The sequence below is a fragment of the Dermacentor albipictus genome, chromosome 3, assembly GCF_038994185.2.
Source record: "Dermacentor albipictus isolate Rhodes 1998 colony chromosome 3, USDA_Dalb.pri_finalv2, whole genome shotgun sequence".
In the NCBI taxonomy this organism is placed as follows: Eukaryota; Metazoa; Arthropoda; class Arachnida; order Ixodida; family Ixodidae; genus Dermacentor; species Dermacentor albipictus.
Window position 1 is genome coordinate 146699281 of NC_091823.1, and position 19000 is coordinate 146718280.

Sequence of the window (19000 nt, forward strand, 5' to 3'; positions counted from 1 at the left end):
TTAAAGGTAAAACTACAATTTGTGATTGTTAGTTTGCAGGAGCTAGATGCAAATTCTGGATGAATAAGCGCCAATGCACTACACAGCCGCGTAGGAAGGTGCCACCGCCAGCCACAAGGCATCTGCAGCAAAGCAGTGCAATTGTACAACGCTAACGGGAAACATCCACACGGGATATGATCATGTCCCTTTTTACCAATAGATTACACTGTACGCAAGTGTCATCATAATCATTAATGATTAGTCACTAGTCTTACGACGTCTGCAAACATGAGGCTAGAACGTTGTCATATGACTTCCCCTTCCCTCTACGTAAGAGTTCCGTCTCGGCATGCGCCCGACCGTCCATGTTACCCAACGCGCAATTTATCGCTCACCCAAGGCGGCTAAGATGGCGGCTGACCAGAACACCTCGCCACAGAGCGCCGGCAGGAAGAGCAGGCCACCCATGCGGGTTCCGAAATGCTTCTGGAAAGGGTCCAGCATCGTCTTGTAGCCGGCTTTACGCATCTTCACCGCAAAGAGGTTGCCACCTGCGTCAGTATGCAGATGTGTTGTATGTGTGTGGGGTAGTATCGCCGCATATACCTATGCAGATAGGTCTGGTGAAGGCGCAGATCTTAAGTTTCGGCGCAGAAATCCTAATGATCTGGAGGCGTTAGTTAGGTAACGCGATTAATCCATGAAAGTCTTTCTGCAAGGAGCACTCCTAAGTACTTATATCCAGTGTTGTGGTCAACTGTGTTAGAGGCCAAATAAGAAAAGTCATATATATATATATATATATATATATATATATATATATATATATATATATATATATATATATATATATATATATATATATATATATATATATTATCACTTCGTCACATCACCTTTATTTCAGCTAACGCCTCCAGCCCATTAGGATTTCTGAGCCGCAACCTAACTGCGCCTTCACCCCTACGAAAACTAGCTTAAATAACTTTTCTACGGCTGCAAATTGAGCACGCCTCTTGTATATCGTTACTTCATCAAAATACGTTATCGAACTCCTGGAGAACATCCGGAATAGAGCGAGCCGTTTCATTTGAAAACGTTATCGTAACCAGCCAAATGCAACCCAAATAGAAGTCGAACTTTCGTTGCATCCACTAACCACTCACCGCGATATTTCCCTTCTATTATTGTTCTATAGATTCATTCACATAGTTGGCCTATCCTTATCCAACCTGAAGAAACGATCCTCGATGTCACAACGACTGAACAATCAGTTCAGCCACACTTGAATTTACAGCAACACACGCGCTTTCAATTTTTCAGCTTTTACCCCGTGCGGTCCGTTTAGGAAACGCTCTCCCAAATAACATCGCTTTCCAATTGATACATAGGGCATTTCACAATCTCATAATTAATCAGTATGCCGTTTCAACAATCAAACATGTCTTGCGTTCTTCTAATTTGTTGCATTTCTTACAGTATCTATTACTGTATACATGCAAAAACATTTATAATGCTCGTATGTTATGTTATTGTTTTTTGTTATTGGTCTTCATGCTGTATGTGCAATATCGTAATAATTTTCCGCTTTTTCTCCGCTATTCCTATACGAATGTGTTACTGTATTTGCCCCTTAGCACAAAGCCGTCTCGAAGGCTGTAAGGTACTTGTAAATAAATAAATAAACAAATTTCCGCGGGCGAGAAGACGACTGCAGCATTAAGCCGGCGCCGATGAATAAGAGGTAGAGGTTGGTCTTCGCCGTCTTGGCGGTTCTTACGCCTGGGCTACTCGCGTTTCTGGTAAATATTTGTAAATGTAGGTTTCTTGCGCCACATTTTAAGTGCGGAGTACTTCAGAATCCGGGAAATCGTCCGTCCAATGTCCTTGGGTGTCGCGCACCAAGGCCGATACCGTAACTAGTCAAGAGAGGGCGCCACAGCGTCTTGGGCGTCACGCACCTAGGCTGATGCCGAAACGAATCAAGAGCCACAGCATCAGTCAGGAGCCACAGCACCTAGGGTGATACCGAAACTAGTCAGGACAGGGCGCCACAGCACCTAAGCTGGTACCGAAACTAGTCAGGAGCGGGCGCCACAGCACCTAGGCTGGTAAGTAAGTAAGTAAGTAAGTGGTCCTGATCCCTTTTGACTCAGGCCAGGCGTTTGTCAACGCCACAGGAGATGTTCAGAGGACAAGAAGGAAAGAAAGAAAGGAGAGAAAGAACATAAAACACAGGTTTGTCACTGTCACTGTCTGCGAGTCCGTCTGGCTGGTCCGGTTTGTTGTATTCTAGGCTCCAGTCGCCTCGGATTTCACCAAAGCGACAACAATCCAATCCGCCAGCCATACCGGTTCAAGTCAGTGCGTCCCAGCTGCGTCGCTACCTCGTTTGCCGTTTCTCTTAGGAGCTCTTGTAGCTGAGGTGGTCGGCATCAGCGGCCACTCGCTGTGACTGGGCGGCTCTAGCCGGGCGATGTCTGTCTGCGGGTTTCCTTCACCTATTCGGCTCGCCTGCTCAGTCGTTCCCACTGTTCTAGCCGGATCTTCGTAGTCTCGACGCGTGCAGTTCGGTCCTCCTCGGTGAGACCAGTCAGCGCCAGGCTCTCAGCCAGGGGGCACGGCCGGGGAACTGCGGGAAGTCTAGGACATTGTTGTAGCACGTGAAGAAGGGTTTCTTCTGGTGCACCGCACAAGCGGCACGTCGGATCCACGCCGAATAGTTCGTGTCGGCGTTGGTTTGTGAGGAGAGCGCCAGTGCGGGCTTGAAACAGCAGGGCGCTGCCTCTATCTCCTCGGTAGTCTGGTGATGGGCATGGTTCCGGCTTGTGGTGGTAATATAGTGCCAGGCTTTGCTTTTTTGCCACTGTCGTGCGCCAGATCGTTTTTTCAGCCTCATTGATTTCCTTGATGACTGCCTTGCGCCAATCTGCCTCCGTCTTGGTGTCGTGTTGTTTTGAATTTTCGCTGTATTTCGTGTCTAGGGACGTGTATTTCCGAATCCAAGCCGTCTTGATGTTTTTGTATCTTAGGTGTAGGTACCAAAACTAGTCAAAAGAGGGCGCCACAGCCTCTTGTGTGTCACGCACCCAGGCTGATGCCGAAACGAGTCAAGAGAGTATTCCACTGTGAGGTTAGAGGAAGGTGAAAAATCCCTGTCGTAGCGACAGTAGATAAAACGAACAGATTTCGTTTGTAAGGACTCAATCTTGCTAATATCATTTTTTTATCAAGAGGGTTCCAAACTATATATGCATATTGAAAGATAGGGTAGATTAGTGTTTTGTATGCTACCAGTTTGCTTTCTTGAGGAGTCACACGAAGGGAGCGTTGGAGATGGCCGATGTTTTCGATGAATTAGTATATATTACTTCAGCAGGCTTGCTCCAAGTTAAGTTGTGGTTGAATAAGAGTTCGTATTACTTATATTCGGGTATTCTTGGTACGAAAGGAGTCACTGAAAAAGTACTAGAGAAACGAAGCAGTTAAAAGCCTAGTGAATGTGAATGAAACGGCTTTCGTGAAGTTCACACTCATCTGCCAGGTGTTACACTATCAGTAGAAGTGTAAGAATGCTAATTAAGAGCAGTATCATCTTGAGGGGAGTTAATATTGCGGTAGAGGATGCAATCATCAGCATAGAGACGCATGTTAATTATGTTTTGTGGCAAGTCAGTTATGTAAAATAGCAACAGAATTGGACCGGGCAATGCACCTGCGGGGCGCCAGAGGAGACATGATCAATAGGCGGGTCAGAAGTATTGTAGCGTGCAAAATGGGAACAGTCGGACAGAAAACTGGCAATCCAGTCTGCGCAGTTAGGATTATTTAGGATGAGGCTGAGTTTAACTAGTAGATTATGCTGAACCACAGTGTCGGACGCTGTGGACAGATCTATGAAAATTTCGTCAACCTGTGCACCATGGTCTTGTGCTTTAGCAATGTCATGCATGAATTCAACCAGATGAGTTACGGGTGCAAACACCGCGACGAAAACCATGCTGGCAATCAATCAGTACGTTAATGGATTCTAGGCAATCTACGATATATTGTAAACTATATGTTCGAGTAGTGTGCCAGAATTACAGGTTAGGCAGATTGGTCAGTAGCTAGTTGTCATCATCTTATTGCCAGATTTGTGAAAAACCAGACATTTAACACGTCGCCACGAAGAAGGAACAAGGGCAGTTGCTAATGATTTGTTAAACATAACAGAGAGATAACTATTATACCAAAGGAAGTAAATAACAATGAAAGCATTACAAATGCCGCCAGGACCACAGGACCTTTTACTGTCGAGTTTACAGTAATACAGAGAGGTCACTAATTGTTGAAGCTATATAATATTGAAAAGCAGGGAGTTTCAGGTGGTCTTAAATCGAAACGAATTGAAAATATTAGTTGAAGGCACATGCGGTTTTATTGGAGTTACTAGAAGGCTTCCCAATAATTACAAAAGTAGTAATATAATTTGCGCAAGGCAAGATAGACTGCAAAAATTTCTTGGAAATTGGTTTTTAGAAGCTGAGGAAATATAACTCTGAAATATAAATCTTTGCCCGATTTGAGTTTACCTCGAAGTTCCTGCTTCACTTCGTTAAACATTACAGTTTTAGCCGGATCACTACTCAGCTTTGAGCGACTTGGTCTCGTGACACATCGTGACAAGTGCAAAGCACCTCTCGTCAGCCATGTTTCAGCTAAGTGTTGGTTTACTGCGTTATAAGAGCGACAAAACGGTGAATGTATGAGGGAATAAGGTTTTCGAAAACAGAAACTAAATGATTAACATCATCATCGGCACTCATTTAAACAGTTATTGACATTTTCACTCAGGGTTTCAATAATGGAAACATTATTAAACGTTGGGAAGCGAGGAGTGCAAAATGTGTGGCTTTTTTGCCTGCAAAGCAATACAACCTGCAACTACCCGAAATCGCAAATATCTTTAGTCACTGCGCATTCAAAACTGCCTTCCACGAGGCATTGGCTGAGAAAGTCTAGATCTAGAAGGTCTTCACTTCTGGTAGGCTGGCTGTTGTTTAAGACCAGTCGACTGTGACAGCTCCCGAAAACTCCTTCGATGAGCGAAACTCATGACGAGGCAGGGCTAATGACGACCATTGATATACCTGGAGCATTAAAATGCCCCATAAGCAGTATGTGTGAAGATAGGATGTTGCACTCGTGCGAAAACATATTCAGACTAGATAAGCCGCCATGAGGTGAACGGGGCAGCAATATAGGATGCCAATTATTACTGATCTATTTTCAAGGTATACCTTACGCCAAGCAGACCCTAGTTTGATCAGAGCTTGGATTACATAATGGTCACATTTCAGGAAAAGGACTGCACCACCTCCTCGGCCGTGTTGCCTGTCAACTCTAACAAAGTTGACATCAGGTGGTGCTATTTCATCATATATATCACCGTGTAGCCACGTCCCTGTGACGCCTATAATACAAGCATCGTGACAAGTAATGAGTGTGAAAAAGTGACTAAATTTGTTAAGCAAGTTCGTGGCATTGACTTTCAGAACTTGTAGGTTACTATGTGAAGTAAGATAATTTCATCTAGTTTTATGGGCGGGATTGTGTGCGGCAGCGCCTGACCTGCGGTTGAATGCTTCGACAAGATCATTGGTGTATTTATGCCAGTTATAGCATACGTTATCGACGAACCTATTATCAAAGCGTATCCTTACAGAAGGCCCAGTGTAACGAAAGCATGTGGTAGCATCCCATAGATGCTTACATATTCGGTTAGAAAAATCCTGCCGAATGCTTTAGCAAGTGTCTTTGTGCTTGAATTCCTGAGTACCTGTATTTTCTCATTCAAATCCAGGAAGTTAATGAACACAGGACGTGCATTAGTTCTGCAGGCAACACCTATAATACCTAAAGTGGTATTATCAGTTGGACAAGGTATAATGGATTGCCAATTTTTTTGGAATTGCTGTTTAAAAGCCGAGGCAGTGTTACTCTGAAATGGAAGTCCTTGGCCGATTAAAGTTTAGCTCGCAGTTCCTCCTTAACTTCGTTGAACATTGCTGATTTAGCGGGATCACAACTCAGCTCTGAGCGCCGTAGTTATTGACACGTCGCAACAAGAGTAAAGTATATCTTATCATCCATACTTTATCCAAGTTATTGTTTACTGCGTTTTAACAGGAACAAAATGGTCAATGCAGTATTATATAGTGAAATCTTTCAATGCTAGCGAACTGCATTTTAAGCACATCCGATAACCACAAGGATACACTCGAAAGTAGTACGTCGTCGTTTTAGTCTTGTACTTCAGGTAATCCATGCCAGACCACTTTATTTCTACGCGACTATTTTCGAAATAATCAACGCTCAAAACGAGCTAACCAACTGTGTCAGTAAAGTGATCCTGAAACTGCTGTCTTTAGCATTTATGCTTCAGACGGTAGTGTTAACTTTCTCAGTCAAAGTACACGTTCAATTTCCCATTTGCCCACAACGCTTTACTGACAGAGCAGATTCAATGGCATTCACACAAGATTCCAGCGCCTCGAGAGGCGAATTAACAGGCTGTCCGAGTAACTTAATATCAAAAGACATTTGTTCCTGGTCAGCAATTAGCCTCGCAAATATATCAGCATGTAAAGTATGACGCTATCTGCAGAGCAATCAACATTCAGAGAACCTGTTCCTGCGACATTCGTTTGATTGGGGTTCAGGTTACTTCCAGGACGCGTACTGTTGGCAGTATTGCGAGGGCCTGCATTTAGTCCAATAGCCCCGATTAAAAAGACATCGCTGAAGCAATTTAGTGCAATAGGACATAAGTAAAAGTCACCGCCCCTTCCACTTCGTGAAGATGGTCGAAGAGCGAAGCGGTGCTAGTTTTTTTTTTTTTTGTGAGGGTTAATGCCTCAGGGCATACAGGCTTATAGGGTGCGGGCGAATGAATAATGAATAAAATTATGAGTAAATGAATAAAAAAAGATTTGTGGATCTATTGAAGTTCAGGAGGGATCGATAATGCGGACCCTGCGTCCCAGCAGTGCAGTCGCTAGGATTATGCGGCGAAAGTCCCGCTGCTGCGAGGTGCCGGAGCATGGTCAGTTTCAAGGCAGGGCAAACTCACAGCATGTGGGGCATGTCGGCTTCGGCACTGCGTGACTTGCAGACCGGACGCCTAGGGCGTGGATATAACTGGTGAAAGCGCTGCCACTTCCGAGTCATGACAGGAGTGAGGGCAACCCCGACGCGTATCCTCTGAAGCACAGCCTCCTCTCACGGGTAAGACCACCGCGGGAGAGTTACCGCACACGGAGGTACGAGAGCACGTGTGCGGCGCCGGAGGTGATCCTTTCTTCTTAAAAAGAGGGTGGCATCACCTCGGTATGTGGTGTTACTGGCACCGAGTGTTACATCATGCAAGTCAAACTTCACGAGCAGTCTATATTGCAAATATTTTACCATTCTTTCCCACGTATCCCGCGCGCACTTCGGGATCGGCCTCCCAGCACTGCCGTTTAAACTATGCGTCTCTGGCGCGCAGCAAGACGTCGGCCCTACGATGACGAGTCCATTAACGAGCCAACTCTCACTGACGCTCGCGGTAGGCAGCTTTTCCCTGAGGAATACGCAATTCTCGTGGTATTCTCATAGTTGTAGCTGAAATCGAACGTATGGAATCACTAATGCAAAGCAGCGTAAATTGGGCGCGAGGCCCACCACTGGAGATCCGGGTGCTGCCATCGTTTCCACGGGTGGTTGGTTTGGTGTGGCGTGTCTTCCAGCACTTATTGCGCCAGAAAGCAGTGCCGGCCGCCACGCGCTCTTCGTATCGCGTCTATCACGCGTACGTTGCTGCTGCCATGCCCACTGAAAAAGGAATGTGCTGCCGGCGCCTTTATACACAAAGGCTCGTGGCTGACGTCACAAACGTGAACGTCATGTCCATTTTTGTTCATCAGGTTTTTGGCAGACAGGTTGACAAGCAAACCAAGATTACCATTCGCTGGTGATACAAGCGTTCTTTTGCACAAGGGATCCGAAATGTGCGCATGTACTGTGGTAGTCGAAGATGCGGCAGCTGCCAGATAAGAAAACGAATTCTGCACGGAATGCTCGTGTGGGACCGGATGACCGAGGCAGGCAAGAAGCTGTGTGAAAAAGAAAAGACGGTTCAGCATCCTGTGTACATTGCTGAGTCCTCACCCACTATCGCCGGCTTCTGACACATTGACAAGCATCGTTCATCGTGAAATAGAAGTAATGTCACCAGCTCCATTGTCTCGACTGCCAACAAGGGTATGATTTCTTTCGTTCAAGCTGTGGTTCCACAGAAGGTCGCTGATTTGGAACTACCCTCTGTCTGATCTATTCGTGTTCGAAACACCAACCACATTCCGCAAGTCTCTTCGAGAAAGGAGCTCTTACTCCCGATGCCGCCACCTTTCTGAGTGGAGGAAGCTGGATAATCGCCCAATGTGTTTCACGGCCTCTTTAGGTGGGCATGTTGCGCGACACTGCTGGAGGCACCTTGAGAGAGCACGGTCTCACTGACGACGCCGATAATTGGACGCGAGGAGTGGAGGAGCCCATTTCGCAAAAGTCCGTAAGCACGGATGAATGCGGTTTTTGTTTCCTTTCACGACTGCGGCGCGAAGGCGGTCGGCCGCGACGTCATGTTGACACAGTGACACCAGTGGCTGCAAGGGCAAAACATGAATTGCTCTTGAGTTGTACCGGACAAGAGAGGTGAGGCAAGCTTTGTCATGGCCTTGACCTTCCCTGTGTTGGCACTGACTTCTGTTGTGGATACCACATTCCTTAGAAATGCGGCTTCGGTTTGACGAAATGTGCTTGCCAATGTTCAGGGTAACAGCTGTACCAACCAGCTTCTTTAGCCCACGCCGTAGATTAGCATCCGGGTCTTCAATTGTCGTTTGACAGAATGCTGTGTTCTTGCAGAAAACTCACGTCGGCTAGTCCTTCCAGCGCTCGGAGCATGTCGCGTTGGTAGAACTCTGCTGCCGTGGAATTTCCGAATAATAGTCTCCAGAAATAAAACCTTGCGATAGGTCTGATGAGAGTTGTGTATTCGCGACAATTTTTGGGCAATAGAACGTGCCAGTATCCTGCTCGTGTATCCAACTAGGCGGTTAAACACTGTTACACACGCCAGTTTTGCGAGACACTCGTCGCCATAAGCAAGCGATCATGAATTATCTGCTGAATGAGCTGGGCATATCAACGCAGATGTGAAGCTCGTTCTTTTTCCTTCCGACGACCATCGGAAAACACTATTGGGTTGTTCGCTCTACTTTCTGGATGACATCCATGTTAAGCATCCTTTTCAGCATCTGCACAAGTGGGTAACGGTGGATGTGGGTGCACTAAATGTAGTTATAGACAACTTATTGGTTTTCTGAGCCTGAGGTTTCACCTTTGGGCTTCAACAGGCGCGCGGAATCGTAGTGGCCTTTCGTCCCACAATGGTTACGTGTCTTGTTCGCCGTAGGGCACTGTGCCTTCGTGTGGTCGCGCACGCTGCCACACCACGTGCAGCGTTCATCTTACAGCTTCATTTCGCGTCGTGGGCACGACGACCTGAAAGGGCCTTTTTTTACCTTGCGGTGGGCTTTACTGCTGGCCTAGCCGCGCACTTCTACGCAAAGAGCCGGCTGTTAAATGGAGTGCAGTTCTTTGCGTTCAGGTTTCGCGGCCTCTGAATTGCGGGCAGCTGTATAATCGCTTTCTACAGAGTGAGTTCTGCGTCAAGCTGCAGCTTCTCACTGACTTTCTCGTCATGCAAGCCAACCACGAGCCTATCCCGAATCAATTCGTCTTTGAGAGTTGCGTATATAGTCGTAGTTTTCTGCAAAACGCTCAGTAACGAACGCATCGGCGCTTTCATGTGGCTCTCATTTCCGAGATTTGAATCTCGCTCGCTCGTATGAAATTATTGCAGGACAGAAAATACTTTTCAAAAGCATTCACTGCGACATTATACGATGGCATCTGTTCGCCAGTCAGTTTCATGGAGATGAGCAGGTCCACCTCTTCTTCACCCGAGGTGCAGAACAATGTGGGTCCGGTGGCAGCATCGCAAACATGCGCTGCAAATTTGCCTACTTCTAGTTACAGATTGCTGCAAGTACCTTTTTCCACAATCTTCAATGTTGTGATCCTTCGGATTACCGGCTCGTCGGTCTGCCCCACCGGACGGGCGACGCTTGCTCAGGAAGCTTCACGAGTCCATTGCCAATGAAGGCACTAAACGCAAACGTGTCAGCCGGCGTGGACTGCTTCCTCCCCTGCTGGCCAGCACTAACCTGGCGGTACTGCGCATGCTCCGGCACCTCGGCGACATCTACGGGCTCGCAACAGGATAAAGGATGAACGCCTCTGCGGTTCCACTTCAGTGGGTCTGGTGGCAGCATCGCAAACATGCGCTGCAAATTTGCCTACTTCTACTTACAGGTATGCAATTGGTATGGTTGTAAATGTTATAGAAATGATGATCGCTTCTTGTTGCTGCTGCCGGACCCTCCCACGTTCTTTTTCCCGAAAAGTGGTATCTCTTGTGCACATGTTGAAAGGCCTGTTGATTCTTTCAGGAGACATAGAAACTAAGCCGGGTCCCGTCACTGAAAAAATGTTCGCCGAATTGCTGTCAGGACAGGCTCGCACAAGCTACGAAATATCTGCACTAACCTCTAAAATTGCCTGTTTCGATGATCGTCTCTCTAAACTAGAGTCATTTGTCGCCAAGGCCAAAGATGTCGGTGAGCGCGTGCAGGAACTAGAAAATACTGTTTCTGGTCTCTCAGATATGATCCAAAAGCTGGAGCGTAAGAATGACGACCTTGAAAATCGGTCGCGACGGAATAACTTGGTTATTCATGGTTTATCTGAAACACTGAATGAGACACCTGAGGCAGTTCTTACTTCAGTACTAAGCATGCTAACGTCAAAGCTTGACGTAACGTGTGATAACATCGAGCGTTGCCACAGACTTGGGCAAAAAAGGACAGGTAAAGATAGACCAATAATTATCAAACTGTTGGATTTTCGAACTAAAATAGATATCTTAGCTAACGCACGCAAACTGAAGGGTTCGAACATTTACGTCAGTGAAGACTTTTCTGCACGCGTGCGACAGGTGCGCAGAAGCCTATGGCAGAATTCAATGGAACTCAGAAAAGTTGCAAAGAAGGTACCGTTACAACAAGAGCACCTGATTATCGACAGTGTTCGATACGAGTGGAGCGACGCCAGAAAGTGCGTTGTTAGGGCGGCTGATTACACCGCTCCCAGGAATACCAACTGACTTCCACATAAAAGGAAACTGACACTTCTGAACTTTAATGCGCGCAGCTTGGTTAACAAATATGTTTGTTTCAACTGGCTTGTAGAATGTCACAAACCATCAATAATATGTGTTACTGAGACTTGGCTAAATGACTCCATTTCTGAGAATGAATTTTTGCCACCTGGTTACTCAGTGTTGAGAAATGACAGGACTGTTGGTCGTGGTGGTGGCGTAGCACTTTTTATTTCTAAAGATATTAAATACGTTTTGCTGCCGAAGCTTCATGACAGCGAATCGGTTTGGTGCAAGATTGACCTTAGCTAGCGGCTTTACTACTGTGATTGGCGCTGTATACCGACCGCCAAATGATGTCAATTCTATCCACGCTGTCTCGGATTATATTGCAGTGAACAGGCTACAGAAAAGCCAGTTAATATTATGTGGCGATTTTAATGCCCCCTACATTGACTGGCGTTCTCTTTCTTCTACTGGACGTGATCGACCGATCTGCGATGCTCTAATCAATCTTGCTGTGTCGTATGATTTAACACAGGTCGTTAGCTCGTGCACCCGAGAATCTGCTATTTTGGATTTGGTCTTGCTTAGTGATGGGCTCCTGTGTAGCGAATGTGACGTTGTGGAGGGCATCTCCGATCACAAGGCGGTAATTGTGCACCTAGATATTGCTCTAGAGCCCAATAAACCAACGTATAGTACTGTCCATGACTTTTCTCGAGCTGACGACAATTCTATCGTCGCCTCGCTTGCATCACACTTTGATGAGTTTATGTTTTCGAGTGATGCCTTAAGTGTTGACTTGTTAGTTGAAATGTTTCAGAAAATTGTCAAAGAGTGCGTAGCTAATTTTGTACCAAAAAATGTGTAAAGCATAACTCGAAACACCCTTGGTACACTAGAGAGATTATTCAGTTGATTCGCCGGATAAAGCGCTTCCGCCGTGGCTCTCGCACTCGGAATGTCCGAGAAAACTCAGTGCTAACATCGCTTAGACAAACTCTTAAGACTAAAATGCAGCACGCTAGAGACTACTACTATAACAACACTCTAACAACATTCCTAAAAGACAACCCATCCAAATTCTGGAAAACAATTGTTCCTCCTGTGCCCAACTCAACTTCTATGGTCATCAAAAGACAGTCGTGTTCAAATGCTGTTATGATCTCTGAAGCGTTCAATAGATATTTTAAATCGGTTTTTGTTGAAGATAACGGCATTATCCCTAAGTTTCACTGTGATAGTGCTTCAGCATGTTTTCCAAAACTTCAGTTAACGATTAGCAGAGTTCACGCCCTCTTGTTAAATATTGATACTAGTAAAAGTGCTGGACCAGATAACATTCCAAACACGTTTTTAAAAAGATACTCAGAATACTGTGCGCGGTATCTCACTATCATATTTCAAAAATCTGTAGAATCGCAAACTGTTCCCCGTGTCTGGAAAGTTGCTCAAGTTGTACCGATACACAAATCTGGCATTAGGCAATCAATTTCCAATTATAGACCAATCTCGTTATTATCTACTTGTTGTAAACTACTAGAACACATAATTCATAAACACATTATACAGTACCTAAATAATAACAACATTCTTTCACATCATCAGCATGATTTTAGATCGGGTTTTTCCACGGTTACGCAACTAATTGAATTCACTCACGACGTTGCTACTACACTTAACAATCGTGGCCAGATTGACGCCATATTTGTTGACTACTCCAAAGCGTTTGACAAGGTATGTCATGCTAAGTTACTCATGAAGCTTGACTCTTTATTCAGAGGCATACACGGCAATCACTTACTTGGCTGGGTAAGAGACTACTTGCACCTGCGGTCCCAGTTTGTCTCATTTAATCAGGCGCAATCATCCTCAGTAGGTATTTCTTCCGGCGTCCCACAGGGCTCCGTACTGGGACCACTTTTATTCATTATTTACCTTAATGATGTCGAGAGTGTTGTTACTAACTCTGCTGCTAAGGTCCGTTTGTACGCAGACGACTGTGTCTTGTACTGCAACATCGCCAGCGCCAGTTCTCAGGAGCTGCTGAATAACACGTTCAATGCCTTCTGCAACTGGAGCAAGACCTGGTAAATGGAAATCAACTTCGATAAAACAGTATCAATGACCTTTTCAAACAAAAAGGAACCCCTGAAGTTTGCCTATAGTAATGATGAGAAGACTTTGACTTCCGTCACCGAGTTCAAATATCTTGGTGTAATTTTTTCTTACAACTTAAAATGGCACAAACACGTCGACTTCATTTGTTCCAGGGCTCTAAAACGACTTGCATATTTAAAAAGCACACTAAAACCAGCAACCAAGGAATGCAAACTAGCAGCTTACAGATCCCTCGTGAGGCCCACTCTAGAATATGCATCTGTCGTCTGGTAACCCAACTGCGTATATGATGTATCAAAGATTGAGGCTGTGCAGAAGAAAGCTATTAGATTTATTTACAATCGATACGATCGCAATTTCTCCCCTTCTCTGCATGCTGGCCTGCTATCACTTGAGCCATTGGCACATAGGCGCACGTGTGAAAGGATTATATTGTTGCACAAAATTGTACATGCTTCTGTCACTGTCGACGTACTTGACATTTGTTGGCTCCTCGGCACGTGTAACGCGAAGAGCCAATCCCTTGATTATTGTTCCCTTTAGAGCTCACATAGATAGCTTCAAATTTTCTTTCTTGCCATTAACCATTGAATTGTGGAACACGCTACATACTAATCTACGAGAATTGTCACTTGAGCGTTTCGTGGACGAAGTTCGTTTACATGTGACATGTTGATTGTATGTTATCTTGATGTACTCACCCACTCCTGCTATGTCTCAATTTTGAGACAGCATTATTTGTAAATAAATAAATAAATAAATAAATAAATAAATAAATAAATAAATAAATAAATGTGTTGGTTTGTGTCATCTAGCCCGGGCTCTTGAGACCGAATATTTAAAAAGACAGTAACCTTCCCGCCTACGATGCCATTGAGTACAATCTTCATGCTTGCGGAAGTGGAGCTTTGTCGGCAGGTCTGCGGCAAGCGGGTCAAACGCCGTTGTTGCATGGCGCCCGTTTCGGTGTGCGGCTTACTACGTCGAGATGGCTGTACTCGTGGGCACCTTCTTACCTTGGTTATCCCACCGCTGCCTTCATGTGGTAGTCGCGGCCAGTAACCAGTAATGAAGACTGCTTTGCATTACATTATTATGCTGGCGGGCTGACTTAGCGGTGCCGTTGGGTTTACTGCTGCGTCTCCGCTCGTGTGTGGGAGGCCGGGGTTTTCTCAGGAGTCCGCTTGGCTTTCTGGCGACTTGGGGTGGTGCGCTCGCGATGGCTGTATGGCATATCCGATAAACTCAAGCAAGCCGAGTGACTGTTCGTCACCACCGCCGTGCAAAGGGAATGGCAATAAATCATCATCGTCGTCGTCGTCGTCGCCGTCGTCGTCGTCATCATCATCATCATCATCATCATCTTCTTCTTCTTCTTCTTCACCACCACCGACAGGAATTATACGGGTATCAAGAAAAAGAACAATCATACGACGAAATCAAGAAGTTCTGTGCTGCGTGTGATCAAGAAGTGACCTTTCAGTTGTCAGTGCGCCTTGCGATGGTCTCGCACTCCTTGGTTGTTGCTCGTGTTCTCTGGCAACATCTCCTCCCCGCCCCCCGTTTGCAGCTGTGATAAACCCACTAGCTGAAGAACAAAATAACATGTTTCGACTAGAAATGGCACCCATCGTGGTTGCTTAGTAGCTATGCGGCTGAGCTGCTAAGCACTAGGTCGCGGGATCGCATGCCGGTCATGGTGGCCGCATTTCGATCACGGCGAAACTAGGAAACACCCCTGCGCTTAGGTTTATGTGCACGTTAAAGAACATAGGGTCGTCTAAATATCAGGAGTCTCCCACTACGGCCTACCTCAAAATCAGATCGTATTTCTGGCCATCATTAAAAAAATAACTAGCAACAGCAGCTGATATTCATCGCCTCGATGCTGCTGGCACTGCGCGCCACTGGAGAGTTCGACATATCCAATGTCCAGTTAATTATAATGGAGTTATTTTACATCAGTATCGCGCAGTAGGTTCTAGTGTTCTGCATAGAGAATAATGCTATTGATCCGGGTTCGGTATGGTTGGATTCAACTGTAAGCTAAAGTTTTGGTTATGTTTGCAATCTCGTCTCCTCAAGTCATATGCATCAAAATATTCTCTGAAGTTCACCTACATATAGCTGTGTACGATGCATACCCCGTATGTTTATTTTTGCAATTACTTCGTTATGTGAGCCTTGGCAACAGTACGGCTCTATTCCTAAGCTTGATTAGGGAGGCTTAATTACGAACTTCTAGCGTAATATTTTCTGCATATTTTGAGCAGGAATACAAATATTTTACCCACAACATGCTTGTGAACGTTATTTCCGTTAGCCATTTGTGTCAGGCATACAATTTTAAACACACAATGAAGTTCGTGTCTGTTCTCATTTCTATACAACCAGCTTCCAAAGTCTGTCGCGAGCATTCAGGGTTATCCAGCATTTCAAAACCGCAATAATAAATATCTCTTATTAAATGGTGAATCATCATTCTCCAGTGCTGTTCTCGTATTGTTGCATGTGTTTCTATGTAATTGGTGTATTTTTCGACATACCGATTGTCTAAGGCCACCTTACTGTTTTAATCTCTTACTTGCCTGCATAATTTTATGCGCGCATATTTGATCGCCCCTGCCCTTTTAATGTTTCTATGAAGATGCAGCGTAAAATAAATGCCTAAAGGGTCCCTAGCGCTTCTTCTTTTCATTGCGAGTGCTACGGTTGCTCCTTCTTTCTCTCTCCCTCTCTCTCTCTCTGTCTCTCTGCGCACACTGAGCCCACACACATGGAGGTTCCCTCACCGATGGCAAGGCTGATGGCGTAGCCGAAGGGAGCCTGGCACCAGGCGAGGCCGCTCACGTAGATTATCTCGGCGGTGCCATTGATGTACCCTCCGCCTACCCAGGTGGCTGCGCAAAACATAAAATGTTAGCAGCACAACACGTCGCACTTTCCTTACCAATATTCAAGCTGTGGCGACATTCATTCAACTGTAAGGACAACTGGATATCTAGGATTGTGTTGTCGTCACGTCAGACGTTCGCCGCACGCCACAGCTTTGTGCCGGCACAAATATGATTAGGCGCAAAGGCATTTACGTGTGCATCCATAATTCTAAAATATGTAAGGTGGACATTCGCTGGCAAATGTTTTTCATTAGCTGTATTGAAGGAAATGTGGACCTATGTATAGCTCAGTGCAGGCTATGCATAATCGCCTGCGACATGTTACATGTGCGCAAAACGTCAAATTGCTAGCAGCAAATAAGCAAAGCAAAATCTGCTTACTAAAATTTTAAGGTGCACAAAAAATATTTATACACAAGCGTCACGCCCATGTGCCCGCACCAGTTACATTTTCGTATTCATCTTTTTTTTTAACGCGCAGCACCCGAATGAAACGACCTTTCCCACCACATCGCAACAATCACTTGTTCATCAACCTTCTTGAAGAGCGTAACCGATTTTCTTTCCGATTGGCAGCAAGTGGCTATATTGTGAGCCCGCTTTTATGTAATATCCCCTAGAGGGGTCTTTAAGAAAATAAAGCGATGTGATCATCACCATCATCATCATCAGCCTGGTTGCGCCCACTGCAGGGCAAAGGCCTCTCCCATGCTTCTCCAACAACCCCGGTCATGTACTAATTGTGGCCGTGCCGTGCCTGCAAACTTCTTAATCTCATCCGCCCACCTAACTTTCTGCCGTCCGCTGCTACGCTTCCCTTCCCTTGGGATCCAGTCCGTAACCCTTAATGACCATCGGTTATCTTCCCTCCTTATTACATGTCCTGCCCACGCCCATTTCTTTTTCTTGATTTCAACTAAGATATCATTAACTCGCGTTTGTTCCCTCACCCAATCTGCTCTTTTCTTATCCCTTAACGTTACACCTATCATTCTTCTTTCCATAGCTCGTTGTGTCGTCCACAATTTGAGTAGAACCCTTTTCGTAAGCCTCCAGGTTTCTGCCCCGTAGGTGAGTACTGGTAAGACACAGCTATTAAATACTTTTCTCTTGAGGGATAATGGCAACCTGCTGTTCATGATTTGGGAATGCCTGCCAAACGCACCCCAGTCCATTATTATTCTTCTGATTATTTCCGTCTCATGATCCGGATCCGCCGTCACTACCTGCCCTAAGTAGATGTATTCCCTTACGACTTCCAGTGCCTCGCTGCCTATTGTAAATTGCTGTTCTCTCCCGAGACTGTTAAGCATTAATTTAGTTTTCTGCAGATTAGTTTTTAGACCCACTCTTCTGCTTTGCCTCTCCAGGTCAGTGAGCATGAATTGCAATTGGTCCCCTGAGTTACTAAGCAAGGCAATATCATCAGCGAATCGCAAGTTACTAAGGTATTCTCCATTAACTTTTATCCCCAATTCTTCCCAATCCAGGTCTCTGAATACCTCCTGTAAACACGCTGTCAATAGCATTGGAGATATCGTATCTCCCTGCCTGACGCCTTTCTTTATTGGGATTTTGTTGCTTGCTTTATGGAGGACTACGGTGGCTGTGGAGCCGCTATAGATATCTTCCAGTATTTTTACATATGGCTCATCTACACCCTGATTCCGTAATGCCTCCATGACTGCTGAGGTTTCGACTGATGCAAACGCTTTCTCGTAATCAATGAAAGCTATATATAAGGGTTGGTTATATTCTGCACATTTCTCTATCACTTGATTGATAGTGTGAATATGGTGTATTGTTGAGTAGCCTTTACGGAATCCTGCCTGGTCCTTTGGTTGACAGAAGTCTAAGGTGTTCCTGATTCTATTTGCAATTACCTTAGTAAATACTTTGTAGGCAACGGACAATAAGCTGATCGGTCTATAATTTTTCAAGTCTTTGGCGTCCCCTTTCTTATGGATTAGGATTATGTTAGTGTTCTTCCATGATTCCGGTACGCTCGAGGTCATGAGGCATTGTGTATACAGGGTGGCCAGTTTCTCTGGAGCAATCTGTCCACCATCCTTCAACAAATCTGCTGCTACCTGACCCTCCCCAGCTGGCTTCCCCCTTTGCATATCTCCTAAGGCTTTCTTTACTTCTTCCGGCGTTACCTTCGGGATTTCGAATTCCTCTAGACTATTTTCTCTTCCATTATCGTCGTGGGTGCCACTGGTACTGTATAAATCTCTATAGAACTCCTCAGCCACTTGAACTATCTCATCCATATTAGTAATGATATTGCCCGCTTTGTCTCTTAACGCATACATCTGATTCTTGCCAATTCCTAGTTTCTTCTTCACTGTTTTTAGGCTTCCTCCGTTCCTGAGAGCATGTTGAATTCTATCCATATTGTACTTCCTTATGTCAGCTGTCTTACGCTTGTTGATTAACTTCGAAAGTTCTGCCAGTTCTATTCTAGCTGTAGGGTTATATGCTTTCATACATTGGCGTTTCTTGATCAGATCTTTCGTCTCCTGCGATTGTTTGCTGGTACCCTGCCTAACGGAGTTACCACCAACTTCCATTGCACACTCCTTAATGATGCCCGCAAGATTGTCGTTCATACTTCAACACTAAGGCCCTCTTTCTGAGTTAAAGCAGAATACCTGTTCTGTAGCTTGATCTGGAATTCCTCTATTTTCCC

At 45.3% G+C, this 19000-nt stretch overlaps 1 protein-coding gene and 1 long non-coding RNA gene across 2 annotated transcripts in view; both read right to left on the reverse strand.

The window, feature by feature from the left end:
• Positions 1–505, reverse strand: part of LOC139057611 (NLR family CARD domain-containing protein 3-like) — a 123030-nt gene extending 122525 nt beyond the window's left edge. The window contains exon 1 of the mRNA XM_070536145.1: positions 378–505. The gene's annotated coding sequence lies outside the window, so the exon portion shown is untranslated. The remainder of the gene's footprint in view (positions 1–377) is intronic.
• LOC139057612 (uncharacterized) overlaps positions 506–19000 on the reverse strand; it is a 62900-nt gene continuing 44405 nt past the window's right edge. Inside the window, exons 2-3 of the long non-coding RNA XR_011512938.1 lie at positions 16204–16311; positions 506–533 (exon numbers count right to left, since the gene is read on the reverse strand). This is a non-coding gene — a long non-coding RNA (uncharacterized lncRNA). The remainder of the gene's footprint in view (positions 534–16203; positions 16312–19000) is intronic.